Source organism: Artibeus jamaicensis, unplaced genomic scaffold (genome assembly GCF_021234435.1).
Source record: "Artibeus jamaicensis isolate MK-2021 breed Jamaican fruit bat unplaced genomic scaffold, CSHL_Jam_final contig_332, whole genome shotgun sequence".
Lineage (NCBI taxonomy): Eukaryota > Metazoa > Chordata > Mammalia > Chiroptera > Phyllostomidae > Artibeus > Artibeus jamaicensis.
The window spans coordinates 36654709-36668611 of record NW_026521788.1 but is presented as its reverse complement, the minus strand read 5'-3'; the positions used below and the strand labels follow the sequence as shown (position 1 = coordinate 36668611).

Here is a 13903-nt window from a genome sequence, read left to right as displayed (position 1 = left end):
CAGCCACCTTGCATACTGTGCCCTGCTTCACAATCACCACCTCGCTGAGTCCACCCCATGCCTGGGGTCTGCCAGCCACTCCCTGTGCACCCAGGTCTGCCTGCTGCCATCTTGTGTGCCTGGGGTTTGTCAACCGCTGCCTTGCATGCCTGGTGCCACCACTTTTTTTTTTGCTGTCATCTGTCTCTGCCTGGCCATGTGACTCCTCCTCTCCTACTGGTCTGGATGAATATGTTTATTTGAACTCTTTGGTTGTCAGACTTCCATACAATTCAATTTTCTGTCAGTTCTGGTTGTTATTTTGTTTCTAAATTGTTTTTGTCCTTATTTTGGTTGTGTGAGGAGACACAGTGTGTCTACCTATGCCTCCATCTTGGCCAGAAGTGGTATTTGTAGTCTTAAATGTAGATCTATACTGTGATGGAGGGGGAACAAATAGAAAAGAAAGGAGGGTCAAAGATAAAACCCTGATTAGTGTACCCTAAGATTAAAAATGTGTCATCATAGAAGTCACTGGAAGAGGAAGTTTCAAAAGAAGAGTATGTTAGAAGCTACAAATTTTCATTAATATGAGGAATGAATTGGGAATTGTGGAGTTAGTCTTTCCCTAGTGGCCCTGTGGAGATGGCAGGAGACTCCGGAATGAATTAAGTGATTAATAATAAAGAGAAGATCATAGTAGACACTTGATGGCAAGATGGGATCCAGGGAACTTTGTGATAAAGTGAGGTCCTAGTTAAGAACAGGATATTTAAAACCTGGGGGGACAGAATAGGGAAGGTAAAGGGAATTCAGAGGTAAGTGGAAGGAGGTCATGTGTAATGACCTAAATTTTTTCAGTGACATAGACTATTTCTTGATCAGTTGAGAGAATAAGGGGACCTTTTGCAGGGTAGGGGAGCTGAAGATGAAGATAAAACTGAGAGCCATCACTGTGGGGAATAGGCAAGGGAACTAACTAGAGCAGGAGAAAGGATTTTTGAGTGAGACTGAAAGCCAACAGCTACTTTATACTTGTGTAGTGGAATTTACCCATTAGCACTCTGCATCCTCAGGGAAGCAAAGGGGAAAATAGGGGGTTGTGTCATTTTAGGTGTGGACATCATCAGAGTATATGCAGAGAAATATTAAGAATGAGGACAGGGAAAGGAATTGGTAAACATGTAGTTGAAATAATTGATGACAGCAACCAAGTTGACAGGAAAGAAACTGAGGCTATACTGAGGCTGATGCACTCAGAAGATGAAATAGGATTAAGTTAGAGTAGTTTTATTGAGACAGGTTAAGAGGAAAACTTTAGTTGGACATTGAAAGGTTAAATTAGAGATCGTAGAAAAGCAGTAATGTGAAACCAATAAAAATTCATAGCTTGATGTTAGACACAACTGTGTATGAGTCTTGTTTCTTTTAATTAATAGTTGTACAAACTTGGACTCAATTGTTTAATCTTTAAAGTAGAGATAACAATAATTCTGATGTCAAAAGCTCATAGTGAAAATTAAATGTGATAGTGCTCATGAAGCACTTAACACAGTTTAAAAGATTGTACACTCTCTAGAAGCAGGTGAATATTTGTACTCTTACTTTCATGATGATCATGATATGACCTGAGTGTGGCTGTAACTGAGTGGCTGAGGATGTCCAGAAGTTCAGGATTTTGGAGTGGAGAAGACTGGAAACCAGTCTTCTATTACTCTATAGAAAGAGTAATTCACATAGCTGTTTAGATGCATAACAATATCCTTGGTTTGTCTCATAACTGATATGGGTGCCATGGTTATAGACTAGAGATGGTGCTCTTGGCTTCCCCTTCCCACAAAGAGCACTTAACCAAGGAAGCCCAAGGCCCATCCCAACTGGGACCATTTTGTAACTGCAACTACATGCACAGCCAAGTTGAGTTTTGTTTGCTTGAAGTCATTCCCTGTATATCACAGTGCTTTATTTGAAGAGAAGCATGCCCAGGTTTCAGTAATGAGACCTCTTTAATTGTTTTATTTCTGCCCATAAATTGGTTCTGAGTCAGCCAAATATGCTATTAATTAGGAGACAAACAGCAGAGGACCGTCCATAGCATTTCCTTTTGCTTATTTAACTAGTCAGCTTGTTTGGAGTCAAGCCATATTGATTCTGAGAAAGCTTTATTCAATTAGTGCCCATGTGTACATTCAGCACTGTGTAGTCAGTGAGGACTCAGGTGGGCCTTCAAGTGACTCTGGGTACTTCCCAGGAGTATTTAGTCACCACGTGTCCTGCATAGAAGATGGAGAGACTCTGGCCCCTGCAAGATGGACCTTGTGTTGCCTTTGTGGACACTGACTACAATCAGCACTATAATCAGCGACTACAATCAGCACCTTCAGGGCCCCTATACTCCAGCTGGAAACCCATTAAAGACCACATCAGGGTCCCCAGGGCCACCAAAAAAACCCGGGGAAGATAAATAATGGTGCCTAGCTTAAGAAAAGAAAGAAAGTTAGCAGTTAGTAAGTGCCTACTGTGTACCAGATACTGTTCTAAATGCATTAGTGATAAAAAATCATTTTATTGTCTCTTATAGCAATGAAACTAGGCTCAAAGAAGTAAATGCCTTGTCTAGGATCATGCAATATGGTGAAACTGAGATACAAACCTAAGCATTATGGATTCTATAGCACACATGCTTATAGGACTGCTAATGGTTTTTTGTTTTTTGTTTTCCTATGTGTATATGTGTGTGTTGGGGGTGGTTTCAGGGCTTACTGGGAAATTTGAACAAATTACATAATGAATTATGTATTTGTAGCTAAGGGACTGTCTATGGGGGGAACATCCAGGTCCAAGGTAAGATTCTTGTGTGTCAAAGCAGGGCATTGGGTTTCTAAGACTCCAAGGCTTATTGGGAAGGTGATGATGAGAATACTTGGGACTGATAGTTGCCTATAAATGGTGATGAGAGGCTTTTCTGGGAAGTTTTAAGAAAGATCAGAGATCCAGTTCTGTCAGTTGGATCTAATAGAACATTACCATATGGCATAAGTGATGACTATCTTTCTCTTTGGCTTAAACAGCCTGGAATGAAGTGAGAAGAAAGATGAAGACCAGAACACACAGGGGTGGTAATAGGATTCAGCATAATATTAGGGTTATGGAAATTTTGGCAGAAGAATGACTTCATTGGGATAATGGATAAAGTCAATGAGATATCCTCTCAGCAGGAAAAATTACAAAAATAAAGTGCAGGAATCTGGATGTAGGGTGCTCAACCATCTAGATAGTTTGCCTAGAGTTGTCTTGGTTCTTAACTGAAAGGCCATATTCTGGAAAATCTCACAGTCTGGAATTAGTCATCAATACAGATTCCATGACAGGCTCAGGAAGAGGGTAAGGAGAGGTGGTAGGGCATCTAAGTGCCTGTAATTGTAATCAATTATCTTTCTCAGCCTCTGTGTTTTTAATTATAAAGTAGACAGAAGGATTCCTCTCTTGTGTGGTTACTGTGAGGCCAAGAATATAATGAGAATTTTTTTCAATTTATCCACACTCAGCTTTATTCTGAATTAACCACCTGTGAAGAGTGCACATCAAAAGAATTGAAAAAAGTAAAAGAGCCCATTAAAAAAAGTTCCCTGGCAAGTGAGAGAGAGGTATGGCATTAGTTAGGAGCCCTGTTTAGGGAGGGAAATGTTGTCTAGGTTATGGATGCCATTTTTTGTCAATAATCCAAACACTGAAGGTTGGCAGATTCAGGATGAAGGATTTCTGGAGTTCCTCTAGACATTTCCTAGGAGCTTCACTGCCATCTCACATGAGATAGTTGGTGTCTAGTACTGGTCCAGGATACTGAGAGTCAGGAAGGCACCATAGCCATGTGCTACAAAAGGGGCCTTGGCCAAGGCTGCCAGAAAGTCTACATAGTAGAATATCAGACCTTAATGCTCATTATAGCCAGTCAGGAGGAAGTCAACATGTAAGGGGTTCACCTCCTGAGACAGTCAGCCAGGTTTTGGCATGTGGAATTAGCTGCTGCTGTGGGAGACAGTTCATAACCATTTTGCATTTTATAAAGTTGCACATTTTTTTCTGAATATATGCTGCAAACTATACAGTGTTCCCAGTCCTTCAAATACATAGGAGTGAGGTTTTTTTCACTCATATAAAATATCTTGTCAAGATTGTCCTTCATCTGGACAACACTGGCAGCAGCCACCTGGTTGGAGGTAACAAGGATAAAGTCAGAGCCCTGGATTCTGATGATACCTCATGCAGAAGTACTCCATGCTGGTGTGAGGGTTCGGAACTAAAAGGGGTGAGAAACTAATATCATGGAGCATTCTCTATGAACCATGCTGACACTACAGTGTCTCTTTAATACTCACTTGTAATGTTATTATTTTCCTTGTTTCATAGATAAGAAAAATGAGTTAATGAGGCACTAAGTCACTTGTCCCAAACTATATGATGGAGGTTGTGGAGTTACATTTGAGAATAAGATAGTAGGGATAAGGAATTACATATAGCTTAAAAAATAATTTCTTGCGAGTGGGGTTGTAAAAAATCCAGGGTTGGTTGCCCCACTGCCTAAATAGGTCCCTTTGATGCAGGTGGTCCATGGGTCTAAGGACCCTCAAGTTCACAACACACTGTGGATTCTTGCCTTTGTGCAGGAAAGAATTAAAATACAAGCCAGAATAGAGTTCAAAGTGTGAGAGAGTTTATTAGTGAAGTAGTGACACAGACAGTGGCTACTCCACAGACAAAAAAAGTCCCTCCATAGTGGGATTTACTTCTTTATTTAGGTTCATTTAATCCAGGAGTAGGACATTCACTAAGAGGGAGGAATATTCAGGATTTTTCCAGGAAGGGGGTGGAGACTTCTCAGGAAGTCTTGTCAGCCATTTTGTGTTCTCATATGGGCTTTCCTTCCTGATCACAGAAGGGTATCATGGTGGTGTCACAGGGTGCTGTTGAGCACTCCAATGCATTATGATAGGTATATGATGAGGCTAGTGGTTACTGCAAGGTGAAATTAGTGGACACATTGGGTGTAGCAAGCTGGTCTTCTGCTGGTTCTAAGCAACAAATTAATTGGGGTGTTGATCTTACTATCTCCATGATAGTCTCTGTAGCCCTTACAGGATGTAGCCATTTGATCACAAACCTCGTCTCACCTTCTACTGAGAAGAATGGCAGGAGATGAAATTACTCTGGTTTGAAGTGTCTGAGCTACAGGGTGCCTGATGATTCTTAAAAGAGCTGACACGTTTGACCTGAAATTTTGTATTTTTAAGAAAAAAAACTACTCCTTTGAATTTCTATTAAGTAGAGAATTAGTCATTCCAAGCAAATAATCAGAGATAAAATGGAATAGGATCTGCTGCAGTAATGCCTAAGCATGCTTGTCAGGGATTATTTCTTCCTGGCTTGAAAAAGGAAAATCATCTCATAAAAGAAAAGATGCCTTTGGGTATGAAATCTGTATTCACAGAAGCTAGTTGGCAAGCATTTAATCAGGTGGTGATACACATACCCTAATCCACTGAAACCCAGAAGTTCACAATTTCTATTGGGAAAATAATAATTTCTAACTGAATTAACTTTTCCAAAACAAACGCTGTGGAAGTACAGAGCTCCTTGAGAGATCTCTGGATCATGGCACTCAGAACTTCATGGAAGCTTGGATCTGCCATCCTGTTCTGATGTAGAAAACTCCAGCCAGACTGGTTTTCACATTCAGCACCCCCAACTTTATACCTCTTAAAAGGAACAAGTAACATAAACATTCTGGTCTTTGAAATGATAATTTTATTTATGTATTTATTTGGAGGTCTTCCACTATTCACTTTGTTATCATAAAGTTGTGGTATGACATTGTTAGAAGCTTGTGCCCCATGCCTGCTGAGAGGCAGCCCCAAGGACTAACTAGAGTAGTCACAAAAGAGAGATCTATGGGCAGGTGTCCATGAGGTGGTGCCAAAATAAAGTAGTTATAGTCATCTTCCAAGTGTGGATTTGGTAGACAGGAGGATGGGAATTTTTCAAAAATCATTTTCAAGAGTATGTGAAAATATTAGGACTTTTTCCATCTATCTGCAAGTTTTTTGGGGAACACTCTCCTCTTTGTATTCTTAATTGGCACTGGTAACCAGTTCCTTTGGTCGGCAGGCTCTGATTCCACATGCACCAAAGAGCTCCTAGTGGCAGCTTTCTTTTCAGTTTATTGGAGGACTCGTACCTTTTTTGGAAAATTGAGATATCTTAATTCTTGGATGACATAAGAAGTTTGTCATGTCTCTGTTAATTAACTTGCCTTTACTTTAATAATGTATACTTCTTTTTTGTTTATTTTTTAACTTGAATTTATTAGGATGAAATTGGTTTATAAAATTATATAAGTTTCAGGCTATAACACATCATCTGTGTATTGTATTGTGTGTTCACCATCCTAAGTCAAGCTTTTTTCATCACCATTTATCCCTCTTCTACATCCCCCACCTCTCTTTACTTCTTGCAATCACTATATTGTTGTCTGAGTCTATGAGTTGTTTTGTTTGCTTAATACCTTCAACATTTTTTGCCCAGCCATCAACCTCCTTACCCTCTGACAGCTGACAATCTGCTCTCTGTATCTATGAATGTTTCTATTTTGTTAGTTTTCTTCATCAGATTTCATATATAGGTGAAACTAGAACATATACTTCAAAATTGTATATGAAACCACAAAAGACCCCAAGTAGCCACAGTGATCTTAAGAACAAAGGACAAATTTGGAAGAATCATGCTACCTGATATCAAACTATACAACAAACTATATCAAAACAGCATAGTACCAGCATAAAAACATAAAAAATACATCAATGGAACAGAATAGAGACCCCAGAAATAAACCCATACTTTTATAGTCAATTAGTATTTGACAAAGGAAGTAAAAACACACAATGGAGCAAATATAGTCTATTCAATAAATGGTGTTGGGAAAAATTGGACAGATACATGCAAAAAATTAAACTAGACCACCTTCTTACACTGTACAAAAAAAAAACAAACCTTGAGTGGATTAAAGACTTAAATGTTAGACTTGAAACCATAAAAATCCTAGGAGAAAACATAGGCCATAAAATCCCAGACATTGCTCACAGCAATATTTTTTTCTGATATATGACTTCAAGCAACAGGAACAAAAGAAAAAATAAACAAATGGGACTACATCAAGCTGAAAGTTTTTCATAGCAAAGGAAACCATCTACAAAATGAAAAGATAACCCACTGAATGAGAGAACATATTCACCAAAATATCTGGTATGGCTTAATATTCAAAATTTGTAAGAAATTTATAAAAATAATGCCACCCCCCATAAAAAAGAAACAATCTGATTAAGGAATCAGCAAAGAACCTGAATAGACACTTCTCCAGAGGAGACCAATAACCATATGAGAAGATGCTGTGCATCACTAATCATCAGAGAAATGCAAATTAAAATCACAAGGAAGCATGGGCCTATGAACCAGAGGATCGCAGTTCGATTCCCAGTCAGGGCACATTCCTGGGTTGCAGGCAGGTTCCCTGCAGGCCAGTTCCCTGCAGGGGATGCACTAGAGGCAACCATACTTTGATGTTTCTCTCCCTCTCTCCTTCCCCTCTAAAGATAAATAAATAAAATCTTTAAAAAAATCACAAGGAGATATCACCTCACACCTGTCAGAATAAATCAATAAATCAACAAACAACAAATGTTGGGGAAGATGTATAGAAAAGGGAATCCTTTTGCAGTGTTTGTAGGAATGCAGACTGACACAACCACTGTGTAGAGCAGTATGGAGTTACCTCAAAAAATTAAAAATGGAACTACCTTATTACCCAGCAATTTCACTTCTGGAAATATACCCAAAGAAACTTGAAAAACTAATTTGCAGGAATATGGCTCCCCTGTTTATTGCAGCATTATTTGCAATAGCCAAGATTTGGAAGCAGCCCAAGTACTCATCAGTAGATGTGTAAATGAAAAGAGGTGCTACATGTATGCAATGGAGTACTATTCAGTCATAAAGATAATCTTGCCTTTAGTAACAGCATGGATGGACCTGGAGAGTATTATGCTAAGTGCAATAAGTAAATCAGAGAAGAAAATGATAATTAAAAAAATTTTATTCATAAGCTTTCAATTTCCGTAGAGAAAAATTTTCTAAGCAGGGCAAAAGTGACAGTTAATCAGTGTAGAATTAGAAAACCAACAATTTGCAACTCATGATATAAAAAAATTATTCAAAAAATGTTAGCAACGGATTAAAAACCTTTGGGAAATGTTTTTGGGAAAAAATTGTGCAGTGACAAACATTAGTGACTTGATACCAATTACAGAGACTGCAGGTGTGTAATTCAATATTACATCATTCATATGACAATAAACATGCAGAGAACAAAGTAAATTAAACTTCTACAGCAAGGTTTTTATATTCCTGTTAGAAATATTGTGATTTGTAATAAGAAATATATATTTGAATTTTACCTCATTCTGGCACAGAACTCCAAAAATGTTTAGAATTTCTTATAACATGATAAAGGTATCTCATGTTATGTTGAAGGGGTGTTTTTTCCAATGCACCTACAAATGAGGGTAAGCTGCTAGGAGAACCAACCATGTGATTGGAAGATTGGAACATTCAGTCCCACCCTTCTTGACCTCCAGAGTATGTAGAATGGCTGGAGGTTAAATCAATAACCAACAGTCAGTGATTTAATCAATCATGCTTAAGTAAGGAAGCTTCCATAAAACCTCCAAAGGGAGGATTTCAGAGAGGTTCTGGTTTGATGAACATGTGATGAGAGATGATGGGAAAAGTGGCTAAATGCTAGAAACCACAGAAGGTCTTCATCCTCGCATACCATGAGCTACACATCTCTGCCATCTGGCTGTCCCAAATCATATCCTTGTATAATAAATTGGTGATTTAGTAAGTAAATGTTTTTCTGAGTTCTGTGAGCCACTCTAGCAAATGAATCAAATCTGTTGGTATCTCTGATGTTTAGCTAGTTGGTCATAACCTAATGTGACAACATGGATTTGCTATTGGTCTGTGAAGGGGGAGGCAGTCTTATAGTCTGAACCCTTAATCTTTGGGATCTGATATATATCCGAGTAGATATTATCAGAATTGACTTGAATTATAAGATACTGGTGTAATAAAACCTCTGCTTATGTCAGAATTGGTGCTCAGAATTTTTCCTTTTAATAGTAAAGTGGTATGTCTAACTTTTAAATTAAGGATTCTTACTGTAATTTAACCACTAATGTAATACAAAGAGGTATAACTGAAAATCTAACAAAAAAATTAAAATTAATGACCAAAATGGGTTTTTAAGCAAGAAAAAAAAGAGTGAGAAGAACAAAAAACAATTGAAAGAAATGAAATAATGCAACTAAAACCAGCATGTCAATATATACATTCAATGAAAACAATGAAACACTCCAATTAAAAGATACAGTTAATAGGTTAGGTTATTTAAAAATGACAACTTTTGACCCGGCATTTCAACTGCTGGGATTATATCTTAAGAGCCCTGAAACACCAGTCCATAAGAACCTATGCACCCCAATGTTCATAGCAGCACAATTCACAATAGCCAAGTGCTGGAAGCAACCTAAGTGCCCATCAGTGAATGAATGGATCAAAAAAACTATATGGTACATTTACACAATGGAATACTACACAACAGAGAGAAAGAAGGAACTCCTACCATTTGCAACAGCATGGGTGGAACTAGAGAGCATTATGCTAAGTGAAATAAGCCAGGCGGTGAAAGACAAATATTATATGATCTCACCTTTAACTGGAACAGAATCAACAAAACAAACAAACAAGAAAAATATAACCAGAGACACTGAAATTAAGAACAATCTGAAAGTAACCAGCGAGGAGGAGTGAGGGGATAATGGGGGAAAAGGGGGAAAGTGTTTTCAGGAACAACTATAAAGGACACATGGACAAAACCAAGGGTGGTGTGGAATCAGGAGATGGAGGCATGGGTGGCTGGGATGGGGGGAAGCGGTGGGGAATAAATGCAGACAACTATACTTGAACAACAATAAAATAATTTTAAAAATTGTTGATCAGTAGGTAAAGAATACTAGGAAAATTACTGTCAGACTGCATCTCTCATCTCATTAACCTTTCCCCAAACCCCTTACCTACCCTTTTCTTCTTCTTATAAAATGACCAGCTTGAGATGAGATGTTAAAATGGTTCTTAGTGTTCATCACCTGCCAACTTCTCAGATTGCCAGCATCTGAATAAAGTACCCATAAAGATTAAAAAATGAAATAGAATAAAATAAAATAAAATGTAAGTCAGAATTTTGACAAAAAATTTGACAAAAATTTTGACAAAAAAAAATGACAAGACTGCTGGTTTGTTGTCTGTAAGAGAAGGGAATTGACTGCATGGGAGAACATATTTGCCAATGATATCTCAGACAAAGGTTTAATCTCAAAAATATATAAAGAACTCACATGACTCAATACCAGGAAGACAAACAACCCAATTAAAAAAATGGGCAAAGGACTTGAATAGACACTTCTTCAAGGAGTACATACAGGTAGCCCATAGACATATGAAAGGCTGCTCAACGTCAGTAGCCATTAGAGAGATAGATGCAAATTAAAACCACAATAAAATATCACTTCACACTTTTCAGGATGGTTATCATTAATCAGTCAACAAACAAGTGCTGGGGAGGTTGTATAGAAAAAGGAACCCTAATACAGTGTTGGTGGGAATGCAGACTGCCATAGCCACTGTGGAAAACAGTATGAAATTTCTTCAAAAAAATTAAAAGTGGAACTTGCCTTTTGACCCAGCAATTCCACTGCTGGGATTATACTCTGAGAATCCTGAAACTTCCAAAGAATTTAGGCACTCCTATGTTCACAGAAGTGCTATTTACAACAGCCAATTGTTGGAAACAGCCTAAATGCCCATCAGTAGATGAACGGATTAAAAAAAACTATGCTACATTTACACAATGGAGAACTATGCAGAAAGAAAGAAGACATTCCTGCCTTCAGCAACAGCATGAATGGAACTGGAGAGTTTTATGCTATGTGAAATAAACCAGTCAGTGAAAAACAAATACCATCTGATTTCACTTATAAAAAGAATCTAATGAACAAAATAAATTAGCAAGTAAAACAGAACAAGAGACATGGAAACATGGAACACACTGACAGCTGCCAGAGAGGAAGGAAGAGGTGGAGACAGGCTGAAAAAAGGTGAAGGGATTAGTCAAAGAATATATGTGAATATGTATGAATGACCCGTGGACATAGACAACAGTGTGGGAATTAACTGTGGGAGTGGGAGGTAGGCTGGGCAGAGGAGGGCTAAGGGGGAAAAATGTGATAACTGTAATAGAGTAAAGAAGAATAATAAAATAAATATATGCTTAGATTGAGCAAATATTGATAAAAATAATACTATGAAACAAATAACCAAATGAACACTGCTGGCAATATTAATATTAGACCAAATAGAATTCAAGTTATGGAGACTTACCATGAAAAAGAGAAATATTTTATAATAATGTCAGTTTACTTGGAAGACATAAGCATAATAAAAATGTTTGCAAATGAACATCAACTCCTACTTCATAAAACTGAATTAAAAAGGATCAAGATTCAAAAAGTTAAACATAAAAAGCATTTAATAGAAAACATAGAATAACTCCGTGACCTGATACAGACAAACATTTCTTAGGACATATATAACATTTTTCTGTTATTTTCCATAACACAAAATAATGTGGATAAATTATACTTTATCAAAGTTCTGCTGATCAAATAACATTCTTAATAAAATATATAAGGAAGCCAGAAATAGGGAGAAAATATTTATATTTATAGCACATAAAACTGAAAAAAGAGCATCCAATATACATAAAAACATTAAAACCTAGTGAAAATAGTTAAAAATTGAACAAACACATCACAAAATGACATCAGAATGATTTGCATCCCCCCACAAAAGTATTTAACCTCATTGGCCCTTCCTCTCTCTCCATCTTCTTCCCTCTCACCTGCTCAGGTTCTTCTTACTTGCTCTGTTGAAACAAGCTGCAGTATTACCCAGGGTTATCCTGGGTAATACTGCAGAGCTTCCCTTTGGAGAGACCCATTTGTTAAGAAACTGAAGTTCAATAGTTAATAAAAAACTAAGGTCCTCAGTTCAACAACCTGTTAGGAACTGAATCTTGCCCATAACCCCATGAGTGGTACAGAATCATAATTTTTCCCAATAGCACTTTGAAGTTACTGATGTGCCAGCCACATCTTGAGCGCAGTCCAGTGAGAGACCCTGAGCCACAGGACCCACTAACCTGTGTGTGCCCAGATTTCTGTGCTCAGATTCCTAATCCACAAGAATTGTGAGATAATAAATATTTATTGCTATAAGCTGCTAAGCTTTGTGGTAATTTGTTACATAGCAATAGATACTTAATATAGTGACTTTGTCAAAAATCAATTGATTAATTGACTCTGTCTGGGCTTTTTCACCTATTGACCTATTTGTCTGTATTTTACCCCAAGAACCCACTCCTATGATTTCTGAAATTTTTAAATTAGGGATTTCAAGTTCTCTAATTTTGTTATTTTTTCTCAAGGGTGTTTTAGTTATTCTAGTGCCTTTGTTTCCCAATTAATTTTGGTGTCGTATTATCAATTTCTAAAATAAGTAAATACATAAATAAATAATAAAAACCTGATGTGATTTTGATGGGGATTGTATTGAATCTAGATCATTTGCAATGAATTGACATCTTAACCAAGTTGAGTATTCTAATACAGGAGAATGATAGATAAGATCTATAATCTACCTATATATCTATCTACATATCTATCATCTATTTCTTATTTTTCTCTATAATTTCTTTTTTTTTAATCTTTAAACCTTTTTTTGTTAATTGATTTTGGAGGGAAAGAGAGAGAGAAAGAAACACTGATTTGAGTTCCACTTACTAATGCATTCATTGGTTGATTCTTGTATATGGCCCTGACTAAAAATCAAACCTGCAAGCTTGACATGTTGAGATGATGTTATAACCAACTGGGCTACCTGGCCAGGACCATCTTATCTAATTTCTTTTTTTAAAAAATATTTTATTATTTATTTATCTTTAGAGGGGAAGGGGGGGAGGAGAGAGGGAGAGAAACATCAATGTATGGTTGCCTTTCGTGCGTCCCCTGCTGGGAACTGGCCTGCAGGGAACCTGCCTGCAACCCAGGCATGTGCCCTGACTGGGAATCAAACCGCGATCGTGTGGTTCGCAGGCCCGCGCTCAATCCACTGAGCTACACCGGCCGGGCCATCTTATCTAATTTCTTACTGTAATAGTTTGCAATATTTAATATAGAAAATTTGCATATTATTAATTTTTTTCTCTATATACGTTTTATAATATTGTTTGAGGTGTTACTATTTTATAAATTTTATTTGCTAGAATTACAATTCTATATATTTCAATTCAATATATTTTGGTAGAATTACAATTATATTTGCTTTTATATATTGATATTTTCTTCTGTGACTATGATAAATTTATTTTTTTTTACTTTTGGTAGTGTTTTAGTAGATTCCAGTGGTGGCTTTTACATACACAATCATTATCTGAAATTAGTAGGCAACAATTTTATATCTTGTTTTCCAATCTTTATTTTCCTTCCCTCTCTCCTCCCCTCCATGCCAACCCCCTTTTCCTTCTTTCTTGCCTTCCCTCATGTTCACTTGTCTGGATGTCCAGGGCAATGTGGACTACAAATTAGGGAGCAGATATTTTTCCTTCTTCCTGATATTACTGGAAAAGCATCCAGTATTTCACAATTAAGCACGGTGTTAGTTATCATGGGTCTTTTGTGTTTGTTCTGTAAATGTA

At 37.2% G+C, this 13903-nt stretch overlaps 1 pseudogene; it reads right to left on the bottom strand.

Moving 5' to 3' along the window:
- Window positions 1–3638: 3638 nt before the first annotated feature.
- LOC119050122 (proteasome subunit beta type-2-like) lies at window positions 3639–5669 on the bottom strand (annotated as a pseudogene).
- Between the last annotated feature and the right edge of the window lie 8234 nt (window positions 5670–13903).